This window comes from Balaenoptera ricei, chromosome 2 (assembly GCF_028023285.1).
Source record: "Balaenoptera ricei isolate mBalRic1 chromosome 2, mBalRic1.hap2, whole genome shotgun sequence".
Classification (NCBI taxonomy): domain Eukaryota; kingdom Metazoa; phylum Chordata; class Mammalia; order Artiodactyla; family Balaenopteridae; genus Balaenoptera; species Balaenoptera ricei.
Genome location: NC_082640.1, coordinates 152,108,982 through 152,136,293, shown reverse-complemented (window position 1 = coordinate 152,136,293; position 27,312 = coordinate 152,108,982). Strand labels below are relative to the sequence as shown.

General features: G+C 34.3%; 1 protein-coding gene and 1 pseudogene across 3 annotated transcripts in view; one reads left to right on the top strand and one right to left on the bottom strand.

The window, feature by feature from the left end:
* FUT8 (fucosyltransferase 8) overlaps positions 1-27,312 on the bottom strand; it is a 321,610-nt gene that overhangs the window by 176,341 nt on the left and 117,957 nt on the right. The window lies entirely within an intron of this gene.
* Positions 11,711-12,140, top strand: LOC132360669 (eukaryotic translation initiation factor 1A, X-chromosomal-like; annotated as a pseudogene).

Below are 27,312 nucleotides of genomic sequence, written 5' to 3'. Positions count from 1 at the left end.
CTTGGCAGTGATTTTTTTAATTTGACATCAAAAGCAAAAAAGGCAACAGAAGCAAAAATAAACAAGTGGGACTACATCAAACTAAAAAGCTTCTGCATAGAAAAGGAAACCATCAACAAAATGAAAAGGCAACCTATAAAATATTTGGAAGGCATATATCTGATAAGGGATTAGTATCCAAAATATATTGAGAACTCATACAACTCAACAGAAAAAATAAACAATCCATTTTAAAAATGGACAGAGGATCTAAATAGACATCTCTCCAAAGACAACATACAAATGGCCAACAGGTACATGAAGAGGTGCTCAACACCACAAATCATCAGCAAAATGCAAATCAAAACCACAATGAGATATCACCTCACACATATTTTGATCAAAAAGACAAGAAATAACAAGTGCTCGTGAGGATGTGGAGAAAAGGTAACCCTTGTGTATTGTTAGCAGGAGTGCAAATTGGTGCAGCCACTATGGAAAATAGTATGGAAGTTCCTCAAAAAATTAAAAACAGAACTACCATATGATCAGCAATGCCACTTCTGAGTATTTATCCAAAGGAACAAAATCAGTATTTCAAAAAGATATCTGCAGCTCCATGTTCACTAGAACATTATATTGTTCACTAGAACAACAGCCAAGATATGGAAACAATTTAAGTGTCTATCAAGGGAGAATGGATAAAGAAAATGGGATATAATATATATAATGGAATAGTATGCAACATAAAAAAAGAAGAAAATCCTTCCACTTGCAACAATATGGATGAACGTTGACAGCATTATGGTGAGTAAAATAAAACAGAAAGAAAAAGACAAATACTGTATTATCTCACTTATATGTGGAATCTAAAAAAAACCCAAACTCATAGATACAGAGAACAGATTAGTGGTTGCTACAGGCTGGGAGTGTGGGAGATAAGTAAACTGAGTGAAAGTGGTTAAAAATACAAACTTCCAGTTATGAGATAAAAAGTCCAAGGGAAAAAAAAAATCTCATAACAATAAAATATTCCTGTATTTTTAAAAAAGTGAAGACAAAGTATTCTATTATTTTATATCTGGGTAGTGCCATATAATTTATGATTTCAATTTATTCCTCAAAAAAACTATAATTATGATTTGCCACCCCTTTACAGATGAGGAACTGTAGCTCACACTAATTAAGTAATTTGCTCAAAGCATTTACAAAGCTAGTATAAGCTAAGGTCAGAGTAGAGGTCTTTTGTCTATAAATGAAATGCCCTTTCATGACACTATGCTGCCAATCAATCACAAAAACATATTCAAGGTCACATAATTAGTAACTAGAAGACACAGGATTCAAAACCAAGTAAGTTAAGCCCTCCTGCCTAAGACTTTATTATGCGGTTGATACAAATGATTAAAATATAGATAAACAGATGGATGTTCAAGTTCATTACTAAGTAAAGATACATTAAAACACATCAAATTAGACACATTAGATACACCAAATTAGCAAAGATTTATATTAAAGACTGAAAAATGAATAATATTATAATGGAATATTATACTGCCATCACCAAAAGGAATTTATTCTTGAAGAAGATATTCTATCACATAGAATGGATAGCTAGAGATTTAAGAGTATGCGGTATTTCCACACCACTCAAGTTATATGTACTGTCCAGGAAAATCTATAAAATAAAGAAGAAAAGGAAATAAGGTGATAAAAAATGATGAGTAAAGTATGTACAGTACTTAGTTGTTACTAGCCTTTAAATAAACAAAATTTAAATAAGAGATATATGGAAAGGAATGAATAGATCCACAAGGAAAAACAAAGATAAAAACTATATAGGAACCACATTTGATAAACTACAATGAAATATATGACCTCCTGAAGTCTTTCTAGGCCTATAATTCCACACTACCCAAATAAAACCAAATCATAAATTAGGCAACATGATTAAAGAGACTGTAACATTCTCAGCTCAGGCATCTAAACCTTTGTCTATCCAAAGCTACTGAATTAAATATGTCAAGTCAATTATTCTGGTGTCACACAAACCATTTAAAAGTGAGGGCCCAGGTATCAATACATAATCAATTTTTTAGAATAAGCTTTATGTAAAAGAGTGAAATAATCTCAACCATTTGCTGTATAGGCTTCAAAATAATCTTTTCTCAACCTCTTCTACAGAAAATAGCTAATCCAATGTTTTCTAAATTCTTTTCCATATTTGCCAATCCAAAATTTTTAGAGGAGACACCTGAAGTATCATTAATAAGAATATATTTACCAGAAAAAAACTACAAAGTTATGAGTACTTCATTTAACAATGGCATAACAACCTAACAATAGCAATCTATGAAAAATTGTTAATATTCTAATGACAAAAATGATTTATGCTCCACCATCAATTTTGCCAGCTCCTCTAACCACCCCCAATATCCAACAAAATGTAATTTAATAACTAATTGTACAAACGTTACTGTATTAAATATTTTTCCCATAAAATAGTTTCATATTTCCCATTAATTTAATGAAATTTCACCAGTATAATCAAAGTAGATCCACAATCTTCTCAATCCCTGAGTCATTTATGCTACTCCCCTTCAATTCTCATTTATCTTAAGTTCCCCCCCACACCCCACTCTGTACACCAGCCATTAAATCTCAGTGGTGCTTTATTATTTATACTCCTTCCCCTCAGGAATATATTCTACACATTACAGAATACCCAAACACAGCAGTAACTTGGCTTAAACAAGATTGAGGTTTATTTTTTCCTTTTGTAAAAGTTGTCTAGAGATAGGTGATGTAGGAGACGGTGGTTGCAAGTATCCTCAGGGACCAAAGCTTCTAACTTTTCCACCGTTCTAGGTACCTGGCTTCCATCATCAAGATCACCTCATGGCCCAAAATGTTCGCCGAAGTTCCAGTTACCATGTCTTCAATACAGGTCAAAAAGAAGAAGAGAAACTGAACAGCAAAATGGGGTCTCTTACAGCTGAATCAGTGCAAGCACACACGTAATGCTTCTACTTTTATTTCTTTTGCCAGAACTTAGTCACATAGCTGGGAAATATAGTCTTTTCTTCCAGGCATCAATGTGCCTAAGCTAAAAAAATATCAGGGTTCTATTACTACAGAATGGGAAAGCAGATTTTAGAGTTGGGTAGAATCATAGGAGCCTGCATCATGACTCGCTATCCATTTTTCAAAACTTCTAAATAACCCTTCATATTGAGAAAAGTTTTATATCGTATCTTTAATACGGCTGATGTAAAAGATTTTCCCAATAAATGCTTTTACTTCCTTGGCCAGCTGTGGAGTGTGGCCAATCCCAAACTGTATTACAATAGGTAAACCAAGATTGCAATTCTGAAATCTTATTGGATAGAATTTTTCATCTACCACATCTTGTGCACCAGCTAGGATAGAAAAGTTGATTTGTTCTGTATAAGTGAACTAACAGAATGCTGGAACACACTGTGTTGTCCTGACCAATTAGCAACGGAGCTCCAGTATGGTCTCTTCAGTTACAAATCCTGGATCTACGCTTACTTCACAGGCACATCTGCTGCATCATCATAATATTAATCCCCTTATAGGACCATCATTTACTGAACATTTATTAAGTCTCTGTGCAAAGTGTTTTATTTATTTATTCATTCAGGCCTCATAACATCTTTCTTATGTTATTTCTGTCCTCGTTTTATAGAAGATAATACTAGCAAACATGTATGAGTGCTCACTACATGCCAGGTAGGTATAAAACATTCCCAAGTGTTTTATAGATAGGTACTATAATTATCTCTAATTTGCAGATGAGAAAGAGGAAGCAGAAAAGTTAGTAACCTGCCCAAAGTCACACAGCTTATAACTAGCACAACCAGGATTCAAATCCTCACAAACTGGCTCCAGTGTTCACTCATTTAATTAGTAAACTATACTAATATCAAATATACCAGCAGAGCTTAAGTAATTCACCTAAGGTCACAAAGCCAGAAGGAGCCAAGATTCATAGCCAGATCTATTTCATTATGGAGTCCTGTTCTCAACTTCAAATGAATCAAAGCAATATGGCTTGGCTGACCAAAACCATTATTATTGAGGGATTATTACTCTTTAGTAGCAAAGTAACAAGGGAACACGCAACCAAAATAACAAACCTAACCCATGAATTTCAATGGTAAACAATTTAGAAGGATGAAATGCAGTGCATCCATGTCACCTAGGTAACACTATGGGTAGACCCATCTCTTTCAGCAATAACAGACCAAAACAAAAAGCAGGTTTGGCAAATGGATCTAGTGACTGTCATCTATCAGTTTAAATTTTCTCACAAGTGAATAGTCATTAGTATCTAAAAGATTTTGAAAAATTAGGTATCTGCATTTTGTATCTGCTATCAAAAAAATTAAAGAGTAAACAATCTTTTGCTATACCAAACCTAATAGCTGTATCTAGAAGCAGTAATTTTTACAGGTATCATTAAACAGTTTTTAAGAAATAATAAAAGTAACAAAAATTCAGACATTTTGGTGCCATCTGTTAGAGTTAGTGCATTTATAGTTCTCTCATCTATAATTATAACCCTGACCCTTATCCCTTGAGAGATATGTAAATCATGGCTATAAATTCCTTCAGAATTTTTTCTTAAGATTTACTTATATGCAATTCTGATGCTAGAGACAAAAATGCCTTCTTTAAGCCTGAGCACACAACATTCAAATCACAATGCTACTACTGACTCATTTTCAAACATTCCCCTAAGAATTTCAAGTCTCTCGACTAAGAACAGCATAGGAAAAAAATGACTACCAGATAGGGCACCTTGTACCTAGTATAGTAACTGAAACACTAATGATGAAGAATGAACCTCATGTTGCAAACCGAATCAACCATAAGCATGAGAGTCTTTAACTCTTTCATGAGCACCTCAGATCCTTCAAAAAAAACAAAAACAAAAACACTTTAGGCTCACTGTATTGTTCTTCACCAAATAAATCCTTTTTTTTAATTCCAAACTTAATGAGACATTCTCAACTTCACACCAGTTTATGTCTACATTCTACTTCCAATTACCAATGCTTTTAAACTAATTGGAAGAATTTGAACGAAATAATGAGCAGTACTAAATTTATACTATTTCACTGTATATCAATAGATGGAATATAAAACAGATTTTTTTTATTAGTAAAAAGTTTCTATACTAAGTAAGAGTTATGTTAACGTTTCTGTTTTTTTAGCTTTATTGAATCATGTTTAACAGAAAAAAAGTACCATAAAACAACCAGTGCTCTTCAGTGAGGCATAAAAGTACCCAAGAGAATCAGTTTATTATAAATCATTAAGGTTACACCAACTTTAATTTAATGCATCAGTTAACTAGTAACTAGTATTAGATGAAAAGCAGCCAAAGCAGGTTTTATTTACAGGATGGGCAGGATATATCACTTGCTAAGAATATCATTCTTCAATTTAAAAGTGTTAAGAGATCTCTACTTTCACCCATCAGGGAGTAATATAATCCAGAATTAATTTCAATATGCAAGCAACTAGAAAACTGGACAAACTACATATATGACATTGGACAACAGGTAGCTCAAAAGTGATTCCAAAAAAAAGGGAAACAAAAAAGGTGAGCCCTATAATTACCTAGCATGTCTTTCTGAAAGCACTTTTGGGACTGCAGGATGCTGGAGCAGAAACCCAAACAGAAGTCAGTACATTGCTGAGTTGAAAAGACAGGTGAGGCTAAGCCTCTTAGATAGACTCATCCACCAGAAGACAGACAGCAGAAGCAAGAAGAACTACAATCCTGCAGCCTGCGGAACATAAACCACATTCACAGGAAGACAGACAAAATGAAAAGGCAGAGGACTATGAACGAACGAGATAAGACCCCAGAAAAACAACTAAATGAAGTGGAGATAGGCAACTTCCAGAAAAAGAATTCAGAATAATGATAGTGAAGATGATCCAGGACCTCAGAAAAAGAATGGAGGCAAAGATCGAGAGGATGCAAGAAATGTTTAACAAAGACCTAGAAGAATTAAAGAACAAACAAACAGATGAACAATACAACAACTGAAATGAAAACTACACTAGAATGAATCAATAGCAGAATAACTGAGGCAGAAGAACAGATGAGTGACCTGGAAGACAGAATGGTGGAATTCACTGCTGCAGAACAGAATAAAGAAAAAAGAATGAAATGAAGACAGCCTGAGAGACCTCTGGGACAACGTTAAATACACCAAAATTTGCATTATAGGGGTCCCAAAACGAAAAGAGAGAGGGTAAGGACCCAAGAAAATATTTGAAGAGATTATGGTTGAAAACTTCCCTAACATGGAAAGGAAATAGCCACCCAAGTCCAGGAAGCGCAGAGAGTCCCAGGCAGGATAACCCCAAGGAAAAACATGCCGAGACACATAGTAATCAAATGGACAAAAATTAAAAACAAAGAAAAATTATTAAAAGCAACAAGGGAAACACGACAAATAACATATAAGGGAACTCCCATAAGGTTAACAGCTGATTTCTCAGCAGAAATGCTACAAGCCAGAAGGGAGTAGCTCAATATATTTAAATTGATGAAAGGGAAGAACCTACAACCAAGATTACTCTACCCAGCAAGGATCTCATTCAGATTCAATGGAGAAATCAAAAGCTTTACAGACAAGAAAAAGCTAAGAGAATTCAGCACCACCAAACCAGCTCTACAACAAATGCTAAAGGAAATTCTCTAAACAGGAAACACAAGAGAAGGAAAGGACCTACAAAAACAAACCCAAAACAATTAAGAAAATGGTCATAGGAACATACATATCGATAATTACCTTCAACGTGAATGGATTAAACACTCCAATCAAAAGACAGAGGCTTGCTGAATGGATACAAAAACAAGACTCATATATATGCTGGCTACAAGAGACCCACTTCAGACGTAGGGACATGTACAGACTGAAAGTGAGGGGATGGAAAAAGATATTCCATGCAAATGGAAATCAAAACAAAGCTGGAGTAGCAAAACTCGTATCAGATAAAATAGACTTTAAAATAATGTTACAAGAGACAAGGAAGCACACTACCTAATGATCAAGGGATCAATCCAAGAGGAATATATAACAATTATAAATATATATGCACCCAACACAGGAGCACCTCAATACATAAGGCAAATGGTAACAGCCGTAAAAAAGGAAATCGACAGTAACACAATAATAGTGAGGGACTTTAACACCTTACACCAATGAACAGATCATCCAGACAGAAAATTAATAAGGAAACACAAGCTTTAAATGACACAATAGACCAGATATATTTCATTGATATTTACAGGACATTCCATCCAAAAACAGCAGATTGCACTTTCTTCTCAAGTGCTCATGGAACATTCTCCAGGACAGATCACATCTTGGGTCACAAATCAAGCCTCGGTAAATTTAAGAAAATTGAAATCATATCAAGCATCTTTTCCAACCACAAAACTATGAGAATAGGAATAAATTACAGGGAAAAAACCGTAAAAAACACAAACACATGGAGGCCAAACAGTGCGCTATTAAATAACCAAGAAATCAAAGAGGAAATCAAAAAATACGTAGAGACAAATGACAACGAAAACATGACGATCCAAAACCTATGCAATGCAGCAAAAGCAGTTCTAAGAGGGAAGTTTATAGCAATACAAGCCTACCTCAAGAAATAAGAAAAATCTCAAAAAAAAATCTAACCTTACACCTAAAGGAACTACAGAAAGAAGAACAAAGAAAACCCAAAGTTAGTAGAAGCAAAGAAATCATAAAGATCAGAGCAGAAATAAATGAAACAGAAAGAAAGAAAACAATAGCAAATATCAATAAAACTAAAAGCTGGTTCTTTAAGAAGATAAATAAAATTGATAAACCTTTAGCCAGACTCATCAGGAAAAAGAGGGACAGGACTCAAATCAATAAAATTAGAAATGAAAAAGGAGAAGTTACAATGGACACCACAGAAATACAAAGCATCCTAAGAGACTACTACAAACAAATCTATGCCAATAAAATGGACAACCTGGAAGAAATGGACAAATTCTTAGAGGTATAACCTTCTAAGACTGAACCAGGAAGAAATAGAAAACATGAACAGATCAATCACAAGTAACGAAATTGAAACTGTGATTAAAAATCTTCCAACAAACAAAAGTCCAGAACCAGATGGCTTCAGAAGTGAATTCTATCTAACATTTAGAGAAGAGCTAACACCCATCCTTCTCAAACTCTTCCAAAAATTGCAGGGAAGGAACACTCCCAAACTCATTCTATGAGGCCACCATCACCCTGATACCAAAACCAGACAAAGATACTACAAAAAAGAAAATTATAGACTAATATCACTGATGAATATAGATGCAAAAAGCCTCAACAAAATACTAGCAAATACAATCCAATAACACTTTAAAAGGATCATACACCATGATCAAATGGGATTTATCCCAGGGATGAAAGGATTCCCCAATCTACACAAAACAATCAATGTGATACACCATATTAACAAAATGAAGAATAAAAACCATATGATCATCTCAATAGATGCAGAAAAAGCTTTTCACAAAATCAACACCCGTTTATGATAAAAATCTCCAGAAAGCGGGCATAGAGGGAACCTACCTCAACCTCATAAAGGCCATATACGACAAACCCACAGCAAACACCATTCTCAATGGTGAAACACTGAAAGCATTTCCTCTAAGATCAGGAACAAGACAAGGATGTCCACTCTCACCACTATTATTTAACATAGTTTTGGAAGTCCTAACCACAGCAATCAGAGAAGAAAAAGAAATAAAAGGAATACAAATTGGAAAAGAAGGAGAAAACTATCACTGTTTGCAGATGACATGATACTATACATAGATAATCCTAAAGATGCCACCAGAAAACAACTAGAGCTCATCAATGAATTTGGTAAAGTTACAGGATACAAAATTAATGCACAGAAATCTCTTGCATTCCTATACACTAAGAACAAAAGATCAGAAAGAGAAATTAAGGAAACAATCCCATTCACCACTGCAACAAAAACAATAAAATACCTAGGAATAAACCTACCTAGGGAGACAAAAGACCTGTACTCAGAAAACTATAAGACACTGACGAAAGAAATCAAAGATGACACAAACAGATGGAGAGATATACCATGTTCTTGGATTGGAAGAATCAATATTGTGAAAATGACTATACTACCCAAAGCAATCTACAGATTCAGTGCAATCCCTATCAGATTACCAGTGGCATTTTTTACAGAATGAGAACAAAAAAATCTTAAAATTTGTATGGAGACACAAATGACCCCAAATAGCCAAAGCAATCTTGAGGAAAAAAAAAAAACAGAGCTAGAGGAATCAGACTCCCTGACTTCAGACTATCTTACAAAGCTACAGTAATCAAGACAATATGGTACTGGCACAAAAACAGAAATATAGATCAATGGACAGAATAGAAAGCCCAGCGATAAACCCACGCACATATGGTCAACTAATCTATGACAAAGGAGGCAAGGATATACAATGGAGAAAAGACAGTCTCTTCAATAAGTGGTCCTGGGGAAACTGGACAGCTACATGTAAAGGAATGAAATTAGAACACTTCCTAACACCATACACAAAAGTAAATCAAAATGGATTAAACACCTAAATGTAAGGCCAGACACTACAAAACTCTTAGAGGAAAACATAGGAAGAACACTCTTTGACATAAATCACAACAAGATCCTTTTTGACCCACTTCCTAGAGTAATGGAAATAAAAACAAAAATAAACAAATGGGACCCAATGAAACATCAAAGCTTTTGCAAAGCAAAGGAAACTATAAACAAGATGAAAAGACAACCCTCAGAATGGGAGAAAATATTTGCAAACGAATCAACGGACTAAGGACTACTCTCCAAAATATACAAACAGCTTATAAAGCTCAATATTAAAAAGACAAACAACCCAATCAAAAAATGGGCAGAAGACCTAAATAGACATTTCTCCAGATAAGACATACAGATGGCCAAGAGACATATGAAAAACTGCTCAACATCACTAATTATTAGAGAAATGCAAACCAAAACTACAATGAGGTATCACCTCACACCAGTTAGAATGGGCATCATCAGAAAATCTACAAACAATAAATGCTGGAAAGGGTGTGGAGAAAAGGGAACCCTCTTGCACTGTTGGTGGGAATGTAAATTGATGCAGCCACTATGAAGAACAGTACAGACGTTCCTTAAAAAACTAAAAATAGAATTACCATATGACCCCACAATCCCACTACTGGGCATATACCCTGAGAAAACCGTAATTCAAAAAGACACATACACCCCAATATTCACTGCAGCACTATTTACTATAGCCAGGTCGTGGAATCAACCTAAATGCCTACCGACAGACGAATGGATGAAGAAGATGTGGTACATACATACAATGGAATATTACTCAGCCATAAAAAGGAACGAATTTCGGTCATTTGTAGAGACGTGGACGGATCTAGAGACTGTCATACAGAGTGAGGTAAGTCAGAAAGAGAAAAACAAATATCGTATATTAACGCATATATGTGGAATCTAGAAAAATGGTACAGACAAACCGGTCTGCAAGGCAGAAATAGAGACACAGATGTAGAGAACAAACATATGGACCCCAATGGGGGAAAGCAGGAGGGGTTGGTGGTGGTGGTTGTGAGATGAATTGGGAGATTGGGACTGACATATAGACACTAATATGTATAAAATAAATAACTAATAAGAACCTGCTGTATAAAAAATAAAATTCAAAAAAAAAAAATTTGCAGTCCTCATCTTAATTACCTGAAATATTTGAACTGATTTATATCTTCCTCCTTCATATCTCCCCTCTTTTCTTTTAATTGGCATCTATGGCCCACTCTCTCCCAGTGTTCCTCCACCTGATTCCCCACCTTTGCTTATCTCCCCTCAACTCTCTGATCTCTGAACTCTGGAGTGTGTTCTACGTAGACTCATCTCTAAGTTGAATTCACTCTCACAGCTTTCAATACCATCATATACTGATGCATCATATATTTATGATGCCAGTCTCAGCCATAAATTCCAAATAAAAAGAAAAAAAAGAAAAGACAGGTGAGGTCAGAGCACAGAAAGGCCAAAGTAGCAATTATTTGGCGGGGGGCGGGGCGGGGGGAGGGAAATCCTGAAGTCAGAGAGCAATGCAAAGACCAATTTTTTTAAGGGGGGCGGGGGGTAATTTCCACTTAAATTTTACCTGAATACCAATTTGCATATGCAAGTTAAGGTTGAGCAAAAACAACTTCTGGGAAAGAATAATTGCCAGGTAATAAAAGGTGAATAATTCCCAGCTTACACAGGGCCAGGAATCATCCAAGTTCTCACAAACAAGATAAAAAGTCCTCATTGAATACTTGAGACATTCAGTAAAGACAAAAGCACAGAGGTCCACCTTAGTAATAAGGCTAAGAAAGCATAAGAGTGAAGATTACTTATACCTGCCCCAGAAAACCTTAAGAATATTAACATATACAGAAAGGGAAGAGGCAAGAAAAGAATTTTGATGCTGCTAAGTATGTCTTAGAAAAGCTCAGTCTCAAAACTGTCCCACACACGTGGTTCCATATTACCACATGCTACTTTGTTCCGTGTGCCACTCAAAGGAGCAGCCGCCACTGCCACCACAGGAAAGGAATTTGGGATGCTGGGAAGCATTGCCATGCCCAAGAATAAAGGTAAAGAAGGTAAAAACAGGTGCAAGGGTAAGAAAGAAAATGAATCCAAAAAAGGTTGGTGTGTAAAGCATATGAATAAGAGTATGCTCAGGTAATCAGAATGTTGGGAAATGAATGTGTAGAAGCAATGTGCTTTGATGTGTAAAGAGGCTATGCCAAATCAAAGGAAAAATGAGGAAAATGGTTTAAATAAATACCTCAGATATTTTATTGGTTGGTCTGCCTGACTATCAGGATAACAAAGCTGATGTAATTTCAAAATACAATGCAGATAAAGCTATAAGTCTGAAGGCATATGGCAAGCTTCCAAAACATGCTAAAATCAATGAAAAAGATATATTTGGTGCTGGAGATGATGACACAATCCAGTTTGCTGATACTGGAGATGATGATAAAGATCATGATGATATATAAATTGAACTCACTGTTTCACATTCCAAGTTTCCAAGGTGATATGGCTTCCTTTTCCTTCAGAAAGTTAATGAGACTTCTGTGTAGCTTTGCAATTTTATCTTGGCATCCCTTTCCTAAATGAATACATGAACTCCTGATGCTCAAATACTCTTAGTAGCAGTTCTTTGGTCTTCCTGATTGTTCCCTCATTAGTTAGATAAAACTCTGACACATGTTAACAAATAACTTTAAAAAGTGAGCTTTTATAGAACCCAAGTATGTCTGATTCCAAAGTCCTATTTTCTTAAATGTAACTTCCTTAAAAAAAAAAAAAAAAAAAGTCTACATGAGTGTTATATTAGAAGATTAATGAGAAAAATCCCAATATGCAAGGGAAAATGTTTAAGAGAATACTGCAATTGAAATAACAGCATCTGTCTTACAGATAAGAAAACCAGGGCAATTAAAAGGAAATAAAGGGGGAGGGTCACACAGCGAGCAAGTGTCAAACAGGAATTTCAACCCAGTTATTTGAGTCCAGATTCTACTGCAAGGAGGTCTTCCACAGCAAGTATCTTCCCATGTCCAGACCATTCATCTAAACAAAGGATCCCCTATCAATAGCTAGAATAAGAGAGAAAAATCATTGCCATCACAAGAATGCTACCATAATGAACAGTGACCTTTAGAAGAATCATTCTTCCTCAAGAGCTCTCGTTTTCCACCTAAGAAGACCTTTGAAGCTCTAAGTATCTTAGCAGTATGAGCTTAATTTTAAAAAAATAAGGATTCCTCCAAAATTTCCCCTCATCATTCATGAATTCAACCATAGTCATTCACTGGCCCACTGCCTACCATGTGTTTGGCACTATACTGAGTACCAAGGATACAATGATGAGCAAGACAGAGACGGCCTTTCCCCACTGTTTTAGTGGACCTTAGAATCTACTGGGAAAGAAAAAATTACAATTAATTTCTTAGGTTTCTAAATATGCTGAGCCTGTACTCAACACAGGGCTTTTGAACTTGTTGTCTGAAACACACTTGCCCAAATATCCACCATAGTTCTTCCCTCATCAAATTCAGTGTCACCCTCTCAGTGAAACCTTCCCTGACCATTCTATATAAAAATGGTACACTCCCCACTCTGACATTCCCTATTACCTTACTTGATGTAGTAACCTTTCTCTAGAACATTTATCACCATCTGACATACATATTTGTTTAGTTTCTTTCTCTCCACAAGTGTATAAGCTCCATGAGATCAATAATTTCTATTTTGTTGACTGGTATCACTCAGAATCTAGAACAGTGTCTATAATATAGCAGACACTTAATAAATATTGCTGAATAATAAATAAATGAGTACAATAAAGGAAAGTACAAGTATTATGAGAAGCTATCCATTTCATTTAGACTAACGTACACAATGTTTTTATCCAAATACATGTCTTTTGTAACAAAATACCAATTATAAATTCTATCTATCATTCATGTATATGGTATTAATTTAGGCATTGTTTCAGTTTTTCTATAATTCCTTTTTTATAAATTACTTTTAAACATTTTAAAGTATTTACAATAGAATGACTTACTGCTAAAAAGATTAATATTTTTATACTAGAAGGGAGTCAACATCTAACAAAATGATTTATTCTCCATTCTATAAACTAGCTCACCTTACAAAATGAAGACAAGATGAAATGTACCATTCTACCTGTATTTGATATTACCACATTCACTAAACTGGAACAGGCATCTTACTTTTCAGAAATAAAAAGTAAAAAAAAAAAAAGAGAGAGAAAGAGAGAAACGATCTAAAAAATCACCTTCTAAAGTTTATAGTTTGATGTCTTTGCTTTGTATGCTCAGTGTGTGAAGATTTTATACAATTATGGCACATAGCTAAATATCTAGGGAAAAAAACTGTTTCAAATTTAGCATATCACAGTCCAAGGGACTTTGTGGCCTGACAAAAACTTTTATTTTGAAGGAATAATACTTTCATTTATACCTAAATAATGTTAACCCAAATGTTAACCTTTAAAGGTTAACATGATCATTTAAACAATTATTTAACAATATCATTTAAAAAAGATAAACAGACCCTGAGACAAGTTTTCATATTCAATCACATATCATTTGGAACTCCAATAACTAGAGTCAACATGATCCTCCAAAGGATTAAAAAAAAGTAAAGTTGCTACAGTATTTCTAATAAAATGAGTTTGTTACAAACAATCTATGTGTAGAATGGAACATTTTTCACGAGTCCATTAATTTCTCCTGATACAAACACAAGTTATTGCAAGAAATTAAGAAAACAGTCATGAAGTAACAATATGATCTGCACGATTATACTTTGAAAACCTAAGAATATTGACCAGATGTAATCAGGACTCCCCAAATCCATATGTTCTCTCCCCTAATTAAGAAACTTAGAAGTCATACTAAGCAAAGGAGAGGGCAAAAACAAATCGTCAGATATAAAATGCAGTTCAATATAATATCTATTAATAACTACATCCAGACTAAGTTTTCATATACATAAAAAACCTAAGAATTTTCTCAGTTCTCCACCATCTAATTATGTAGACATTCCTCAAAGTATCTACAAAACAAAATTAAAATTACTACTAAATATTTTTCAACCATTACATACATTAAAGAAACATTATTGTTCATTTTAAAACTATACCTTCTGAGTGTTAACAGTAAATGTTAAATGTAATCATTTCCTTCTGGTTAATTATATTCTTCCAGAAACAAAATGCAGAATTCCTTAGATAGATTTTTTACATTTACAGGACAATGGACCATCGACCAGTAACATGTTTACTGATACAGATATTAAGTTTAAAAAAATTTTTTTAAAAATCAATTTATCCCCCTCCCCACATGCTGCCCCCGTTCAGAATAATTCCCAGGAGAAGCAAAGACTCAAGGTCACCTTTAAAGTAGCAGTTAATAAATGAGGCCCAAACCCTCACATGCAGGACTGGGTTATGTTTGTTTTGCCTTAGTCAGCTTGTGAAGTAATTATAAATTCAGAAGAAATGCCTGGTGTAGACATGGGCTAAGTCAGTCCCAAATTGCATCGGAGGTAGCTTAGTGTCTGGGATTAGGACTGTTAACACATGTTATATTGAACCAGGAAGCACTGTTTGTCCTCTTACTTTGGAATTAGGTTCCTGGATGACTCAGGATGCATGAACCAAACTTTGTTTTTCAATTTGAATTAAGATGGGCTGAGATGGAGCTTGCAACACTGTACATGAGCTGAGCATCCATAAGCAATGAATCAGGGGTTTAATAACGATGTTGGGGAAGAATTGAGAACTGCCTTATAATTTTTTTACATGTTCTGAGTAATGAATGATGATAGATTTGCCTGACTAAAGCCACTACAAAAATACAGAGTCTGGCTGTTCAGATAAGAGTTGAGATTTGCTTTATGGAAAGACTCATTCTCTTGGATCTATTCCTCTGTAGTAAATGTTGTATGTGGGGTTGTGTTTGTTGTGGAGGATTCCCTGGTAATCTTGAGTCGCTCGAAGCAACGCATTCTGTGAATTATTGACTGTAGTGCCAAAAGATAAGTAATAAAGCTTGATTTAAAAAAAAAATCAATTTATCCCAAACATTTAAAATTAGCTTATTTTTAAATAGTCACTACAAAACAAAAGACAGAAATACATAAAAGATAAAGGGAAGATCACAGGAAACTTACCTCCTAGAGAGAATAATTCCTTATTACCATTTCTCCACCATCTCTCAAGATATTTTACACAAATGTAAATAATCTTAGATTAAAGGAATCGTTCGTACATCCTATTCTACAGCCTACTTTGCTTAATTTGACATCAGGTAAATAATATCTTTTATGTTAGCCAACATACATCTATATATGTCATTATTTTTAAGGGCTCCAGTGTATTACATTCTATGTATTACCATAACTATATCATTTTTCCCATTAATAGATATTTTACTTGTTTCCATTTTTTAAATGAAATATCTCAAATACAATGAACAGGACACTCCACACTTCTTCACTAAAATGCCCCTTACCCCCAAATTCTTCTCCACAATACAGAAATTCATTTATTCAAATTATTTTTAAGACCCTATTATGTTCTACTCACTGTTCCAGGCAATCTAAGTTCCATGAGTGTAGGTACTGATCCTATTTTATTCATTGCTTTGTTTCCAGTGTTTAGTGGAGTGTCTGGTACATAGTAGACTTTCATATATGCGCTGAATGAATGGATGATCATCCTTGTTCATTCATCCTTCCTCACTTCTACAATTATCTCCTTTTTTTTAAGTTTTAACTTTGAAATTAGTTCTTTCATTTTTTTTTGCCCTACAAAGTAATGAGCCTATAAACGTCTTCACCACTCAGCATTCAGGATCTCTACTGGGAGTCAAGAAAATAAATATGGAGGAAAAAAAGTAGTGTTACAATGTTACCTCTTGGAAACTCTGCTCAGCTGTGTTTAAAATTCTCAAAGTTCCTTTTTTGAACTTCAAAACATCATCCAAAGGAAACGTGAATCTAACAGCTGGTTGTAGGTCTTCCTTTGGTCTTTCTAACATTTCAGTGGAAAAAGAGTAGTATCCAAAAGGTCCAGCTGGTGCACCCAGAAAAACCTTAAAAATCCAACTAAACTGAAAAATTATGACTGAATTCACAAAAGATTAATTTTGCTTTTCCAGAAAAAATACTCCGAGAGAGGGAAAAATACCACTGAAACATCAAAACACACCAAAATGTTTTTATTCCAATCAGATTTTGGTCTTTTAAATTATTATGAAATAGATCTGTTGAGAAATCGCTAGACATGCTAATTCTGTTTTCTATCATCTGGAAATCCAGGTACTATAGGGATTAAATTAGAATCATAAGCCTCGAAAGAACCTTGAGACACATATAGAGTTCATCCTTCTGCATTTTACTCACTTACACTTAAGCCTTTTTACATGCATAAGAAATATATCCACAACAAAAATTTATCCAACTCAAGGTAGAGGTGGAGATAGGAGATTAAGTCAGAGTTAAGGTAGGAGTTTGGACAAAAAGATATAAGTCATTCGAAGGATGTTGTTATTGGAAAAGGCTGTTTTGGAGAGTGTCATGATCCAACTTCCATTTTAGTATGATCACTCCAAAATTTATGCTTGAATGTTAAATTCATGTATTAAATACACGTGCTTGAATGGAACATGCTTGTCGATTATGGCCATGTATTTTGCCTCTTAACTGGTTAGGATGACATGCAAAAATCTTAGTGTGAGAGGATGCTGGTTTGGATCAGATTGTGAACATCTCTTCAGCTTCAAAAAGTATATGCTACCAGGTTGTTGTGTTTTCATAAACACACCCTATTATTCTCATCAGATTGTAAGTTCTTCAGAAATAGTATCATGGTTTTATTACTCTTTATATCCCCAATACACAGTAAGTATTCAATAAATACTCTCTTTATATCCCTTAGAATACACAAGTATTCAATAAATATTCACTGATATCAGTGAAAATACAGATATTCATGTAGTCCATTCAAAGAGAATTTCATTACCTCAAATATCTTTAAATGTTAAAATATATATAAAAATACATGACCACAGTTGAACAGACATTTGCACACCAATGTTCATAGCAACATTATTCACAACTGCCAAAAGGTAGAAACAACCCAAATGTCCATTGACAGATAAATGGATAAACAAAATGTGGTACATGCATAAAACAGAATATTAGTCTTAAAAAGAATGAAATTCTGATACATGGTACAACATGGATGAACCTTGAAGACACTACGCTAAGTGAAAGAAGTCAATCACAAAAGGACAAATATTGTATGATTCAACTCACATAAGGAACCTAGAGTAGTCAAATTCAGAGACAGAATAGTGGTTAAAGGGCCTAGGGTCAGGGAGAATGTGAAGTTTTTTTTTTTTTTTTCTTTTCATTATTTTGATTTTTTTTTTACTGAGGTTTAGTTGATGTACAATACTATATAAGTTTCAGGTGTATAACACAGTGATTCACAATTTTTAAAGATTATACTCCATTTATAGTTATTATAAAATATCAGCTATATTCCCTGTGCTGTTCAATACATCCATATAGCTTATTTTATACATAGTAGTTTGTATCTCTTAATCCCCTAGACCCTATATTGCCCCTCCCTTCCACCGTCCCTCTCCCACTAGTAACCACTAGTTTGCTCTCTATATCTGGGAGTCTGTTTCTTTTTGTTATATTCACTCGTTTATTTTTTAGATTCCACATATAAGTGACAACATTCAGTATTTGTCTTTCTCTGATTTATTTCACTTACCATAATATCCTCCAACTCCATCCATGTTGTTGCAAATGACAAAATTTCATTCTTTTTTATGGCTGAGTAGCATTCCATTGTGTGTGTGTCTGTGTGTCTGTGTGCACGCGCACACGCATACTGTATCTTCTTTATCCATTCTTCTGTTGATGAACACTAAGGCTGCTTCCATATCTTAGCAATTGTAAATTATGCTGCTATGAACATTGCAGTGCATGTATCTTTTCAAATTAGTGTTTTCGTTTTTTTTGGATATGTACCTAGGAGTAGAATTGCTGGGTCATATGGTAGTTCTATTTTTAGTTTTTTGAGAAACCTCCATACTCTTTTTCACAGTGGCTGCACCAATTTATTATTCCCACCAACAATGTATGAGGGTTCTCTTTTCTCCACATCCTCACCAATATTTATTTGTATTCTTTTTGATGATAGCCATTCTGACAGGTTTGAGGTGATATTTCATTGAAGTTTTGATTTGCATTTCTCTGATAATTAACAATGTTGGGCATCTTTTCATGTGTCTGTTAGCCATCCATATGTCTTCTTTGGAAAAATATCTATTCAGATCATCTGCCCATTTTTTATTGGGTTGTTTGTATTTTTGGTGTTGAGCTGTATGAGCTATTTATATATTTTGGATAGCAACCCCATGTTACAGGGGCTGGGGGTCAGGAAGAATGGGAAGTTAGTATTTAATAGGTACAGAGTTTTATTCAGAATGATGAAAAAGTTCTAGAGATGGATAGTGGTGATGTTTACACAACAATGTGAATGTACTTAACACTACTGAATTATATACTTTAAATGGTTAAATGGTAAATTTTGTTATGTATATTTTACCATAATAAAAAAGGAGAAAAATATATAAATCATATTACTTTATGAATGACTTGTCCAAATAATACCTTGTAAATGTACAATTACAGAATTCTAATTGTTCTAAATTATTAAGAAAAATGTAGTTTAAATTATTACCCAGTTTTATACTGAAGTATCTGGCTTTTTAAAAAACAAACACAATACCCCCCACAAAAAAAACCCCAAAAAACAAAAACAAAAAAATCCTTGAAGAAAATAAAGTTATTTTGATCTCAGCCATACCCATAATGCATTTAATCTAACTCTGTAAATCCTTTGCTTTACAACAAAAATACTAAACATGGCCATAATCAACATATCCATATATCCCTAACATTCACACATAAATTCATATCCATTTTCTCAGCAGAAGCTTGTCTTCACTCAGTGTTTTTGCAATTCAGTTTTTATTGTATTTTCTTCTATTCTTTTTCTTGCAGGTAAAGACTATGCATGCAAAGACTATTCTCTACTTTGTGCAACATTTTCAGGGTTGTTAATAAGCATCTAATAAGGAGCTACATAACGTCAAATAAAATGATAAACTGGGAATTCTTAAAAGTAATTAACACTCTGTATGCTAATTATTTCCTAAATTTTGGGAAATGTGTAAGAAAATAAGTTAAAGTTTACATTTACATTCATCTGATTACATACAAAAGCTGACTCAACTGCTACAGAATATAAAAGCAATAATATTTTGCTGCTGGTTTTTATAAAAGTGATTCATATTCAAATAAACCTAACTGAAATTCATGGAATTATAACATCGCTAAAATACAAACTTCCCAGTTCATCAATCTACAACCCTTCAATACAATATACCACATATACATCAATTCCTATTCTGTGATTATGTCAAAGAAATTATACTGATTTAACACATAGCTAAGTTCACCAATAATACTGATCTAATTCATAACTCATTTAACATGATTCATTTATGAGTCTTGACCTTAATTTACCAACTAAAATTTAGTATTAAATTTTAATACTGGTTTATTATTCTTTCTCTGATAATTATCAAACCAGAAAATTTTCAGTACTGAATAATTTTCTAAGATCTGCCCATAAAACCATTACTGTACACTGAAGTCTCATCTTAAAATAAAGTCACCTAAGATAAAAAGAACAAAAGCAAAGAAATAGGTACATTCAAGTGTTTGGACTCCCTAACATAGTGCTCTATGTATATTCTTTCTAGAAGTAGCTACTGGGCTGGCCATAAAGTGCCTTTGGTTTTTAAGTAAAAATAAAAGATACGCTTTCATTTTCACCAAGAACTTCATTGATCAACATATTCACCCTTTTGTTCCACTGCCTTCTGCCATTTTTCAGGCAACTTCATAATTCCATCTTCCCAAAACTTTTTATCTTTTTGAGCAAAGAACTGTTCCAGGTGCCTTTTACAGTCTTCCAGGGAATTGAAACTTTTTCCATTAAGAGAACTTTGTAAAGACCAAAATAAATTGAAATCCGAAGGTGTAATATCTGGTGAATACGGTGGATGAATCACAGCTTCCCAGCCAAGCTCTAACAGTTTTTGCCTGGATATCAAAGAAACATGCGGGCTTGCATTATCCTGATGGAAGATTATATGTTTTCTGTTGACTAATTCTGGACGCTTTTCGTAGAGTGCTGCTTTCAGTTGGTCTAATTGGGAGCAGTACTTGTTGGAATTAATCGTTTGGCTTTCCACAAGAAGCTCATAATAGAGGACTCCCTTCCAATCTCACCATATACACAATATCACCTTCTTTGGATGAAGACCGGCCTTTGGTGTGGTTGGTGGTGGTTCATTTCGCTTGACCCATTATCTCTTCCATTCCACAGTATTGCACAGTACCCACTTTCATCGGCCGTCACAATTTGTTTTAAAAACAGAACATCTTCATTACGTTTCAGTAGAGAATCACATGCAGAAATAGTCAAGAAGGTTTTTTTTGCTTAACTTATGTGGAACCCAAACATCAAAGTGATTCACATAACTAAGCTGGTGCAAATGATTTTTTCAGTGCTTGATTTGGATATTTTGCGTATGTTGGCTATCTCCTGCATGGTATAACGTTGATTGTTCTCAATTAATGTCTCAATTTGATCGCTATCAACTTCAACTGGTCTACTCGACCATGGAGCACCGTCCAGCGAGAAATCTCCAGCACGAAATGTCACAAATCACTTTTGACATGTTCGATCAGTCACAGCACCTTCTCCATACACTGCACAAATCTATTTATTGCGTTTCAGTTGTGTTTTTACCTTAATTGAAATAATAGAGCATAATATGCCGAAAATGTTGCTTTTTTCTTCCATTTTCAATATTAAAATGGCTACACAAAAATTCACCAATTTTGATAAGTCTTTTTTGCACACTGATGCACACTGATATGACAGCTGTCATATACAATCTAACAAAATTGTTTCGAATGAAGTTAAAGACAACTAAGCAATAATAGAGCCAGCCTATGGAAAAAAACCGAACAAACCTTTCAGTCAACCCAATATTTCAAGCGAAAATAAATTCTTCAATCCATAATTTCCCTACTTTCCCAATGAATTATATTAAGCAAAAATTAAGTAAGCTAGTGTAGAGAGTCCTTCCATTAAAAAAAAAAAAAAACCTAGAGATTTACTTTTCCTTATTACATTCCTCCTACTATATATTCCTTAAAAAATACTCTGGATTTAGTGTCCAAAAGATCTAACCAGTAAAACTCACATATTTATATAAGTTTTTAGCAGTTTAACATTCAGATTTAGATTCAACAGAGACCTCCTAGACTATATGAGGAAATGAATTACAACCACAACTTTACAACATGAGTATTAATGATCTTATGTCAAAGGAAAATTAGACTCGGAGAGACAAAATAATTTGATTTTACAATGATCTCATGACGAGTAACTAGTGAATTCAAAGACTGGAACCAGATATTACTACTGATGCTGAAAGGAACTAGGAGGAGAAGTAACACTGGTGCATGCCAAATATGAGCCGGGCACTTTGCATGCATTTCCTCAATTAATTCTTACCAGTGCTTTGTAAGGCAGGCACTATCTTCATTTTGAAGATGAGGAAACTGAGGTAAGAAATGATTTGACTTGATCAAGGTTTGTACAGCTAGTCAGCAGCTAAGACAGGACAGAAACCATGAGATTACACACTGATAGATTCTGTCCTCAAACCACTACTTGTGATCCAAGGAGGAAAGTTCAATTGATGTATTTTTGTGTTTGGTTTGGTTTGATTTGGTTTGGTTTTTAATTCTACAGAGAGGGGAACAATTTCACTGAATCCATTTTAACAAGATTTCTAAATCCTGTCTATGTTATTAATCCCTGTAGTGTCGCTATCATAAGTCTGCCAGACAGACAAATGATAACAATGAATATTCTCTCCCTTTACAAATTCTGTCCTTTCTCATCTGCTTCTGCTCTTCCTCTAGATCAGGGATCCCCAACCCCCGGGTCACGGACTGGTACCGGTCTGTCAGTGGAAAAACTGTCTTCCATGAAACCAGTCCCTGGTGCCAAAAAGTTTGGGGACCATTGCTCTAGATCACTCAAAAGAATCTGGATACCTAGAGGTCTATTATTCAGGAGCAAAGGTCAATAATTATCAAATACTGGCCAGGGCATGAGGGATTCATATTTCACAGTTTTCAAATTTTGCTACATGGAACCAAAGAGTTGTAGGAGGTATTCCTTCCTAATACCAGTAAATGAAAAAGTGCCAGGTAGGTTTCATTTGTAAAAGTAACGCCCATAACTCTTTCATTCATTATACCAAGCTTGAGGTAAGAAAAATGTTTAAGTATTTTAAAAAATCAAAGTTTTAAAATTCTTACTCTAAAATATGTAAGAGGTAGAGGCGAGGTAGGTGACAGTTTGTTGTATTTTTTAAAATGAGTTCCTCATCTTTTTTCTTTCTGATCACTTTTTTATGATGTGAATCCTACTAAAAAAAATTTAAAACTAAAAAGAACTCGCATATTCCCTGTTGTTGCTGGATTATAGATGTCAATCATATCCAGTTGATTGATGCTGCTGCTGAGTTCAGATATGTCCTTACTGATTTTCTGCTACATCTGTCCATTTCTGACACAGGAGAGTGGAGGTATCACCTACTACAACTGTGGACTGATCTATTTCTTTTTGCAATTCTGTCGGTTTTTGCATCACATATTTTGACGACCTGTTGTTAGGTGCATATACATTAAGGATTGTTATGTCTTCTTAAAGAATTATTATTATATAATGCTCCTATTTATCCTTGAAAATCTTCCTTGCTCTGCAGTCTGCTCTGTCTGAAACTAATATAGTTACATCAGCTTCCTTTTGATTAGTGTTAGCATGGTATATCTTTCTCCATCCCTTTAATTTTAATCTATATGTGTCTTCATATTTAAAGAGAGTTTCTGTACACAACATATAGTTGGGTCTTGACTTTTGATCCAGTCTGACAGTCTGTCTTTTAGTGTATTTAAACCACTGCTATTTAAAGCAACTATTGATATACTTGGGTTAATATCTACCATATTTGTTACTGTTTTCTACTCATGGCTTTTGTTCTTTGTTCCTGTTTCTGTCTTCAACTCTTTTTCTGTCTTTTGTGGTTTTAATTAAGCATTTTATGATTCCATTGTGTCTCTTTTCTTAGTATGTCAATTATACTTTTTTTTTTTTTACTTTTTTTTAATGGTTGCCCTAGAGTTTTCATTATACATTTCCAAATAATCCAAGTCCACTTTCAAATAACACTATACCGCTTCATATGTAGTGCAAGTACCTTATAAAAGAATATTCCTAAATTCTTCCTCCCAACCCTTGTATCATTGTCATCATTCATTTCACTTATATATGAGCTATAATCACTGAATACATTGTTGCTACTCTTATTTCGAACAAATTATCTTATCTGTTAGATCTATTAAGAATAAGAAAAATAAAAGTTTTTATTCTAGCTTCACTTATTCTTTCTCTAATCTTCTTCTTCTTTTTTAAGGTAGATATAAGTTTCTGGCCTATATAATTTCCCTTCTCTGAAGAACTTTGTTTAACATATCTTGCAAAGCAGGTCCACTAGCAACAAATTCTCTAAATTTTTGTTTGCCTGAAAAAGTCTTTACTCTCCTTCATTTTTGAAGGATAATTTTACAGGATACAGAATTCTAGATTGTTGGTTTTTCCTCTCAACACTTTAAATATTCACCCCACTCTTCCTGTTTTCATAGTTTCTGAAGAGAAGACCTCTGTACCTAAGGTGGTTCTTTTTCCTTTGGTTTCTTTCAAGATTATTTTCTGTATCTTTGATTTTCTGCAATTTGAATATATGCCTAGATAAAGCTTTTTGGGCACTTATCTTGCCTGGCAGTCTCTGAACCTCCTAGATCTGTGGTTTAGAATCTGACATTAATTTGGGGAAATTCTCTGTCATTATTCTTGTTTCTTTTTCTCTTTCTGGTATTTTCATTATGCGTACGTTGCACCTTTTGTAGTTGTCCTACAGTCCTTGGATATTTTTTCTTTTTTTCTTTTTTCCAGTCTTTTTTCTCTTTGCTCTTCAGTTTTAGAAGTTTCTACTGACATATCCTTAAGCTCAGAGATATTCTTTCCTCAGCCATGTCCAGTCTAATAATGAACCCATCAAAGCCATCCTTCATTTCTGTTATAGCTTTTTATCTCAAGCACTTTTTTATCCTTTATTAGATTTTCTATCTCTCTACTTACATTATTCATCTGTTCTTGCATGTTGTCTACTTTTTCCATTAGTGCTCTTGGCATATTAATCATAGTTGTTCTAAATTCCTGGTCTCATAATTCCAATATTCCTGACACACCTGAGTCTGATCCTGATGCTTGCTCTGTCTCTTTAAACTGTGGTCTTTGCTTTTTAGTACAGTATGCCTTGTAATTTTTTTGTTGGAAGTCAGACATGATGCACTGGGTAAAAGGAACTGCAACAAATAGGAATTTACTAATGTGGTTAAGGTGTGGAGGGGAGTAGAAGCATTCTACAGTGCCATGGTTAGGCCTGCGCCCCCCGAGCTGTGAACTTCACAAGTTCTTTTCAGTCCTATGCTCCCCTCCTAGGTGGAACAGGATGGCTACAGGGGACTGGAATGGGATATTTCTCTCCCCACCATGTGGAAGGCTACAGTTGGGTATTTCCCTTCCTCCAGGTCAGTTAGTCTCTGATAACACCTTAATAGATTAGGCCCTGGTAAAATACTTTCTCTTGATAGCAGATCTTGTTAAGAAAAACAAGATGCCTTGGCATATTTCAAAATGGTTACTCTTCCCTCCCCCTGCAGGAAGCACCAGGGGCTTCTTCTCAGATATTCACTGTGAGGACCTGGTAGAGCTCCTAGAAGCAAAATCATGAAAGTGTGGGGGGCTCCTTATGACTGGGTCCCCCTGGAGTTTTTACCTCAGGCTTGTCCACATGGAGTCTACCCTAATTTGTTAATCACACTTTAGATTTTCCTACCCAGTAGTGGTTCCCTTGGAGGTTTTTGCTAGGGTAAGTTGTCATTCTCTATATTTGCCTGTCTGTGTCTCTAATTTGAGAGCAGTGGTTTGCCCTGTGACCTCACTTCTCTGATGGATCTAAGAAGAATTGTTGATTTTTCAGTTTGTTCGGTTTTTTACTTGTGGTTAGGATGGAGTGATGATTTCTAAGCTCCTTACATGCCAGATCAGAAACAAAACAAAACAAAACAAAACAAAATCCATTTTCAATTTTTACCTTTTAACTAACTGATAGAGTGATATATAACACTCTTATGATATTAGGGAGAGAAGAAACAAATGGAGGTCTAAATTTGTCTCAATGGCACACGAATTACCTAAAATATGATTATTCATAGTGTTTCCCTATAAATAATACCAAAATGCAAATTATTAAACAATACACTTCATCATTTCTTTCTGAAACAATGAAAACACATAGATGAATATCGTAGGTTATCGTTTAGATCCCGCATCATTATTACAAACTAAAATATTTCCTAAATAAACACTTGATTAAATTTCCATAAGAGCTTTTAAAAAAATCTATCAATAAGTACTGCAATGCACTGGTCATCCCTACTGTTCAACTGCAGAAAAATAAAGCCTGTTTCTTATTCCTAAAGTAGCATTATAATGTCTTCTAAATAAATTTAAGTTTTAAGATTCTTCCTCTGAGGGAAAAGAAAAATCAGTAGAAGGCTAAGATTTGTATGTGAAATTTGACATTTGGATGCCAATTCCCAACATTTTCTATTGCCATGAAATTAACCTTTATCAAAATTACTTTACTTAGAAAATCTTAGTCAACTGTGCTATCTGCTGTTCTTATAAGCAAGAAATACAGCTAATTTTTTTTTTCCAAATCACACTGTAAAACAGCTCATTACTTTTTATATCACCGACTTAAATTGTTTTCAACTTGAGTTTTAACATACTTAATAAGCCTCCAAATGCAGCAAGAATATCAGAATGGCCAAACCCAAGGGAACATGTTAGCAGTATCTTTGCTTTACATAAATGTAAATTTTATTTTATTATTATTTCCACATCTGTGATGCATTAGGTACAACAGACATTTCTGAGCCCTTTGTACAGTGAACAGATGGTGAACCATTACAAAATTAGGAGCAAGCATAACATCTTAAGGAATTATTAATAATGTTATTTATATTAATAATTATTAATAATGTTATTATTAATTACAAAATTAGGAGTGAGCATAACATCTTAAGGAATTATTAATAATGTTATTATCCTTCATTCAGAGGATAACTACAGAGTTGGACATATAATTTTCCTAGGAGGATCATGAGGAATTACAGTGAGATATACAGAAAATGGTAACAGGGATAGCCACAAAAAGAACTGGGAAAAGAGACCACACAGTAACAAGTGAAAGATTATATAAACACTCCTATAAAAAAGAAAATCTACCCAAAAAAGGATTGTCAAATGAGAATGAAGATGGATGCTTG